This window comes from Myxocyprinus asiaticus, chromosome 37 (assembly GCF_019703515.2).
Source record: "Myxocyprinus asiaticus isolate MX2 ecotype Aquarium Trade chromosome 37, UBuf_Myxa_2, whole genome shotgun sequence".
In the NCBI taxonomy this organism is placed as follows: domain Eukaryota; kingdom Metazoa; phylum Chordata; class Actinopteri; order Cypriniformes; family Catostomidae; genus Myxocyprinus; species Myxocyprinus asiaticus.
Window position 1 is genome coordinate 12,756,695 of NC_059380.1, and position 8,210 is coordinate 12,764,904.

Below are 8,210 nucleotides of genomic sequence, written 5' to 3' on the forward strand. Positions count from 1 at the left end.
GAATCCCAGTTGCCTCCACGTCTGAGACCATCAACCTGTGCATCTTATCATGTGGCTTGTTGAGTGTGTTGCCATGGAGACATAGCGCGTGTGGAGGCTTCATGCCATCCACTGCAGCATCCACTGCGAGCTCAACTCACCACGTGCCCCACCGAGAATGAACCACACCATAGTGACCACGAGGAGGTTACCCCATGTGTCTCTACCCAACCTAGCAACTGGGCCAATTTGGTTGCTTAGGGGACCTGGCTGGAGTCACTCGGCACACCCTGGGATTCAAACTAGTGAGCTAACGAACTCTAGGGGTGGTAGCCAGCATCTTCACTGAGCTACTCAGGCCCCCCGTGTAGATGTTTCTTAATTTTCACCCATATCTAAACCTAACCATTGAGTAGAAGTAGAAAGAGTATGTTATGTATGACAGAAGAAAGTAATTGTGGTGTTTTAGAAGGAGGCGAGGGAGAGTCACCTGATTGGCTGTTGTAAAACTCGTACGAATTTATACGACCCAACTCGTACGAATCCTTACGATTTCTCCATGAGAGTGTGTTGGTCATGAATAAAAGTTGTGTCTTTTCACACACGCCATCGTATGATATCTTAAGATTATGGCATACATTATACAATGAAATTCTTAGTGTTTCCACTGGATGCTTAGCAAGAGTTACATATAGAATACAATAGAGAAATAAACAGCAATCAGAAAACTGTAATATTCCATAGGTCCTCAAAGAAGAAAAGAAAAGAAAAAGTGAGACAAAAAAAAAAAAAAAAAAAAAGAGCAAGGTGCTCTGTTCATAATCCATTCAAGGTCTGTGTTGCCTCAAGAGAATAAGCTTTTTATGAAACTTTTGGAGATAAACTCTATTTGCTGGTCCACATTTATTAGGTCTTCCTGTACAACAGTGACAATGCCATTATAAGTGCTAATTCTGAAGAAAGGATTAGCCACCTATCGCTAGGACTCTAATTTATGCTAATGTCTCTTCCATGTGCACTTTGAGGCAGAAAATCTTTATGTTTCTTTAAGTGTGCAGAGCTCAATACAATTTGGGCTGAATTCCAGATGGAAATAACGAGAGTGAGGCTGTAGCACGCTCACAGTATAATTGTTACAGTGCCTACTTCTATATAGGTCAATTTAATATGTATAACGTTTAAGGCAAGCAGCTTTAAACAAAAGAGCAAGAGCAGAAACAGACAATAATTCAAAACAGTGCCTTTTTAAAATAGGTTTCAGGGGATGCATGTATTACTGGAAAGTTTGCCTTGATCAGAGAGTGGCTATACTCAAAAAGAAAATATTATTGAAATCCCTGAACAGTCTTGCCTCTCTTTACTCTTGCTATGCTACATAACATTTGCTCTCTGGCTCAGTCTTAACATTACAGATTTAATTCCATCTCTCAGTCTACGGGTCCTTCGTTCATTTTCTTTTACATGCTTAATATAATATGATGAGACTTTGGGAAGTATAGAGTTACATATAGGCTGTATACATTGTTTTTTCTTTCATTTTCATACTGCTTTTAGAATAGTGTCATGTGGCTTTATTGCTTCTGATGAAAGTCCACTATATCATGCATGCAGACAGTAAATCTCATAATTTTGTCCATTAGCATAGAATACATTTATTCTAGAGAGGCTAGTGGAGGCTAGTGTTGTTTCAGGCATTTCAATTCAGAAAAATTATTTTGTGAAAATGCACACGTGTACACATTCCTTGCTTTTATATAACTCCGGAAACAAAATGATTAATGTCAGTGAGCAGCTAGTAAAGCGTGAGCTTTGTGTGGCAGTGTATATCAGCAGAAAACACTCTCTACCTCTCCTGAGCTGTATCTTGAATGTGTGTGTTTGTATTTGTGTGTATGTGCCTGGGGCAAGTCACAGTTGAGCCTGAATCAGACTCATTAGAAGCAGATTTAAAAAAATACCGTTACCATGATTACATAAAAAAAAAAAAGAACTATCACTATTGTCAATTTTACTCAATCCTCCCATGTTCATATTACTCAAAAAAATTCATGTAAATTAAATTAACTTAGTTGAATCAACTAAAAAAAAGGTGTCTTGTCAGCTTTACTTAATCCACTTGAGTTGGGACAACATGAATATTTTTGTTTGGTTAATTGAAACTGGGCAGAGCATCCATTGCATGGGACTCGAAAAGGAGAGTAAATGTTAAAATTAAGAGTTATTATATGTGTCTTTGTGCAAGATGTATATGAAGGAAGAGACTTTTAATGTGTTTAAGAAATTTTAGAGTGTTGTAATGGAAAGATTTTAGCATGTATTTAGTATGCTTACTTTCTGGTCACCAGCTATTAAATCACAAAAAGAGATTCAACTGAGTTATTTTGACATGGTAAATGTTGTTGGGTTCATTTGATTCGATTAGGTTCCCTCTACTTGAAGTATTTAAATAGAAATTACATGCTAATTTTAATTTAAGAGATCTCATTTCAAATGTGTGGAGCCACTGTCTATGACTGAATAAAGTTCAGCCAATGAGCTTTTTTTTCTAAAGCATTCTAAATAATGCCCGCTGAGATGTCAAATACCCATAGTCACTTATCAAATTCATCACAGCTTGCTTACATATAATATTATTACTTTTGTTAAATGAGAACTACACAATGGACTCAATGTCTCTAGTCACATCATTTATTTTGGCTACATCATTTCTTTACCTTGGACAAACATGAAAAAAAAAAACTTGGTGTGTGTATGTGTAGCCACCCTTTCAAAAAAATAACTGCAGTACAAGTGTGGTAATTTGGACAAAGTTTTATTGCAATTTTCTTTACAGCAGTACAAGTGTTGTAATTTGGACAACATATTATTGTAATTTTCTTTACTGCAGTACAAGTGTGGTAATTCTGATGCAGTATTATTGCAGTTTTCAAAGTCATTTTTTCAAGGAAAGTCAGTCCACTAGGTGACCATCTTTGAAATAGCAGCTCCTCTCTACTTCAGTGGGGAAAGACTGAAATCTCCAAGATGGTTGGTCAATATATCAAATCAGCAGTATAATCTGACAACAGTGGTATCATTAATTGTGCTACTTTTGCTCAGATCACACTAAAAAAAAAAATGCTATTTTTCAGGCAAGTTCGGCTAATCACATACATTGATTGACAGGTAATCTCTCTATCCAAAAGCTGATTGGCTCTTTTACCTGGGAGGCAGGATTTCCTTTTCAACATTCATTAGCTGCTAGGTTTTCCAATTTCTCCTATTTATTTAAATAGAAGTGCTCTGTCTCTGCTAAATAGTCTCTGGTACTGCAATAATACTGCATCCAAATTACCACACTTTGATAGTAACTTACTGATGAGATGACCAGACCTGTGGTCGACCTGCAAATGACAGCTATGTTTAATTAATGTTCGAAATGCACATAGAGAGCCTACGTTTTCTTACTTCGCCTTGCCATGAATAATAAAAGGCCCTTTTCATTTAAGGTTTAAAAGCACAGGCCAGATCACAACTAGGACACAGCAATATCTATCTTCTCCAGCAGTGGAGGTAAAATCTGGCTTGCATAGAAGTCTCATTAAGTGGGGTCTCGCAAGATGGATGGAATTCCCTGGGTTCCAGTGTTAATGGAAAGAAAAATTGATTGAGACATTTCATATGATCCCAATCAATAACACCCTCCTATTGAGGCAAGGGAAATCAGATAAAATAATCAAATAAAATCTATAAGTAAGAAAACTCAGACTCACACAACCACTCAGTATGTGTCCAGAGAACTGGGTAAATACCCCTGAAAAAAATAAATAAATAGCAGTTGATCTATGGGTATAGAAGGCAAGAAATCATTATTGGATCCAAATTAGAAACTGCATGTAAACAATCTGAGTTTATGTCCACTGTAAATTAATGATAATTCTCCATCTGTTGTGGAGCTGTGGCAGAGTGGGCAGCAAATGCTCACTTTCACGCTGTCTTCCCAAATACGGCCCTTAAACAAAATTTATTTAAAAAAACAAATACAATTTAAAAATCCTTTGCTCAGTTGAAATGACATGACACAGAAGAATGACACGTCATTAAGGTTGGGTAATTGAAGGAAAGGTGATTATGTTGTATAAAAAAGCCAAATTATAAAAATAGACCTTTTTTATGCCATTGAAATACTGATCTCTAGTGGTGAAAGTCTGACAATACATTCTCGCGGCAAACCACAGAATAAGAAATAGGTTTTGAAATAAATGTGTGTGTGTGTGTGTGTGTGTGTGTGTGTGTGTGTGTGTGTGTGTGTGTGTGTGGGTGGGTGGTGGTATAATCGACCTGTGTATTTTCAAATGAATCTCTTTTAAAGTTTCTCAGTGTCATTATTCAAGTCTAACTTATGGTCCACATTGCTGATGAAGAAACATGTGATTACCGTTACTTTTCTCAGCGCTGTTCAGTATGGCCCAATCACAGTCGTTTGTGATCACCAGTTAAAGCATTTTAATTAGTCATTTACAGAGATTGCTGTGTCGGATTCTCCTTTAAATGTCACATGCCAATCTTTTAAATGATTATACTTTAAAGATTATACTTTATAGTGTACACACGTCTGAAGTAAGACAAAAACGTCCTTATATTCGAATTTACCTCAGTGGGTATTTGGCTGACTGACAGCCTTCAAGCGTCCCCTGGAGAAACAATATTTTTGTCTAATTGGAAACTAAACAATAGACCAGGGGTACTTAATTAAAGTTCCAAGAGGTCCGGATAATAGTACGTAGCTTACATAGTCATATGGCTATTAAATTATATAATATATATAGACTATTTTTTAATAGTTTTTATAACTTGCCACATTGGCAGCAATCAAGACGGTAATGGTACTTTGTAAAAATTTAATAAAAAATAAAAAGAAATCCTAAATATCAAAACAGTCTCTTCAAAACTCTCAGATCAACATTTGGGTTTGAAGCTGAATGACAGCAGTCCAGTTTTTGTGTTTAAATATTTTTACATTCAGAATATACATGTATGGGACATAGCATAGGAGGCCTTTTGATGGTAAAAAAAAAATAAATAAATAAAATGAATGCCATGCCATGCCATGATAAACAAAAATCTGTTTGTTTATTATGAAAGGCTCGTAACATGCTGATTAATTAAAAAATTTGTCTACAGAGGCAGAACTCGTCCTGCCAGACACGGGCGGAACGTTGTTGGAACATGCGCGGCACGGACGGGTTAAGCTGTTGCGCACCGTCTCCAGGACGGGAGCTGGATCTGAGATGGGATGGCAAAACTCATTGTTAGGTGGCAGCTGCCACCCCGTGCCACCCTTCCGGCACCGCCCCTGGTGAAGTTGAGTATCTGAAAAAGTCTGAAGCACACTCCCTTCGCTGATAGCACACGTACATCACTCAGACGTCTATTTCATGTGTGTGTATACATCTGGAAGACATTTTTTTTTACGTTGTTTGCTTATCTGCAATCAAAGATTGTTTAGCAGAGACGGGCCACTTCTATCCAGTTTTCCTGAGCAACCACTGGGCGGCGCCATGATGATTCTAATTACCTGTTTTGTATTTCTGGTCTCCAGACACCATGTAAAAACTGCCAAAATGAGTGATCCAGAGGAGAACAAAAACCATTGAAGTGTTACTTGGTGTAAAAATGAATTTCAGGCTCAACTTGTGCAGTTGTTGGCATACTAACTCAGAATAATAAATGATTTCATGTCATCTACACACTCAGGTGAGGCATTTTTTTTTTTTTTTTTTTTTTTACCATTTTAACAAATGTAATACCTTAAACATTACATTACCCGCTAAGGATGTACGCCGTTGCGAGTGAAAACACTGGAGACCGGAAACTGAAAACAGTCGAATCGTGGAGCACTTCCGCGTTCAGGAAAAAGGTGGATGCTGCGTTCCATTCAAATCGGATGTGGGATATTCATACTTGACACCTCCGATCTCCAACCATAAAGGCATTCCATTGCCAGGTGCTCGGAAGATGACGTAATGAAACTTAACTGCAACGCTCCAGTCAGTTTAGCAGGTGTTTGACTGTCACCAGAGACGTCTCCTAGCAACACAACTGATAAACAATGCTGTAAAGTTAGAATTTGTGTTACAGGTGTACGATTATCAAAAGAGAGTATAATTTACCATGTTTTGAACACCTGCTACTCTGCTGCTAATGTTTGTTAAACACACTTTAATATCATGTAATGTAGGAACTTTGAATCATTTATCGATATTATTTAATACAAGTGAATTTGTATCACTTATTTTGTATATATATATATATATATATATATATATATATATATATATATATATATATATATATATATATATATATATATATATTTTTTTTTTTTTTTTTTTTTTTTTTTTTTTTTGCAAAACAGATCACAACATTTAACATTTACAGGTACAAATAAAATAAACAGAATATTCCAAGAGGGTTACAATACATGAAATTCTAGAATCAACTAAAGCCTATTACATTATCTTATAAGTAGTAGCCTACAACATAGAAGGGAGTTACAAGCAACTGGATTATTAGAGTTCTTTAAAGAATTCAAATAAAGATCAACATCTTTCTTGAAGATAAAAAAGAAGGCATTTTCTTTGAAAGTTTACACTTATGAATGTAAAATTGTGCAAGGAATAGTAATAAAATAATTATAAACTTGATATGGAAAGGGTCTAGTTTCAAGGAATCACCAAAAAAATAAATAAATAAAACAATAATAATAAATAATAATTTAATTATAAAGATTGGCGTGCTGTCATAGCAACCATGTTACGTCCGTTTCCGTTCGTCCTACGAAGGCCATCTCGTTTAAACGAGGCTTGTTTAAAGGAGGACACTCGGTATACTGCAGCCTTCAAAGGACGCGTCCTACATAGCATGCAGCCTTCCAAACGAGACACAGCCATCTTCCTGGGTGCCGACATGATTGTGTGACGTCATACACCTGCATCTCGGCGAAATCGGAGTTTAAAATTTCCGCACGACTTTCCAAGTTGGAATTACGACTTCAAGTGGTGTTCCATTGCACTTTTCACAGTAGAAAGTTGGAAACTCGACTTTCCGAGTTGAATGGAACGCAGCATATAATGAATGGAGAAATTGGAAGGCCCAACCAAGAAGCTCTACCGCCCAACGGATGTAGAAAGGAAGTCCCGCCTTACAGGTAAAAGAGCCAATCACCTTTTAGATACAGACATCGCCTGTCAATCATCTCGAGAATGCACATGCGCATTAGCAATACAAGCCGGGAAAATTGCGTTTTGTAGCGTACTCTAAGGTAAAGAAGCACAATTTATGATACCAGTGTTGTCAGATTTTACTGCTGATTTGAAATATGTTCTTTGATTGTAATCTTGACCAACCGTTTTTGAGATTTTGGTGTTCCCCCATTCAAGTAGATAGGAGCTGCACTGTCATGATTGGAAATAGCCTCCCGGGAGCGTTCCAGAGATGGCCGACATTAGACTGACTTGCTAGAAATACTCTGCAATACATCTGTAAGACGTACAGTATGTCAGTATGTTTCGGAAATCAGTAAGACATTTAGCAGATGTCTTTGAGACCTTTATGATTCAGAATGTTTGTAAATCTGATCTTTTTATGATGTTTAGTAGATGTTAATTAGATTGTGATACTTTCCAGTCTGGATTCCAGATGAAAAGATCTTAAATGAACATCTCAGAGATGTACGTATGCTATCTGGGTTAAAACTCGCTGCATTCGGGGCCTGGGTAGCTCAGCGAATATTGAGGCTGACTACCACCCCTTGAGTCACGAGTTCGAATCCAGGGCGTTCTGAGTGACTCCAGCCAGGTCTCCTAAGCAACCAAATTGGCCCGGTTGCTAGGGAGGGTAGAGTCACATGGGGTAACCTCCTCGTGGTCACGATTAGTGGTTCTCGCTCTCAATGGGGCATGTGGTAAGTTGTGCATGGATCGCGGAGAGTAGCATGAGCCTCCACGTGCTGTGAGTCTCTGCGGTGTCATGCACAGCGAGCCATGTGTTAAGATGCACGGATTGACGTCTCAGAAGCGGAGGCAACTGAGACTTGTCCTCTGCCACCCGGATTGAGGTGAGTAACCATGCCACCATGAGGACCTACTAAGTAGTGGGAATTGGGCATTCCAAATTGGGAGAAAAAATCCCTGCATTCCTCAATACTGCATTTGCAGTGCTTCATAAACAGGGAGTGATGTCACTCTGTC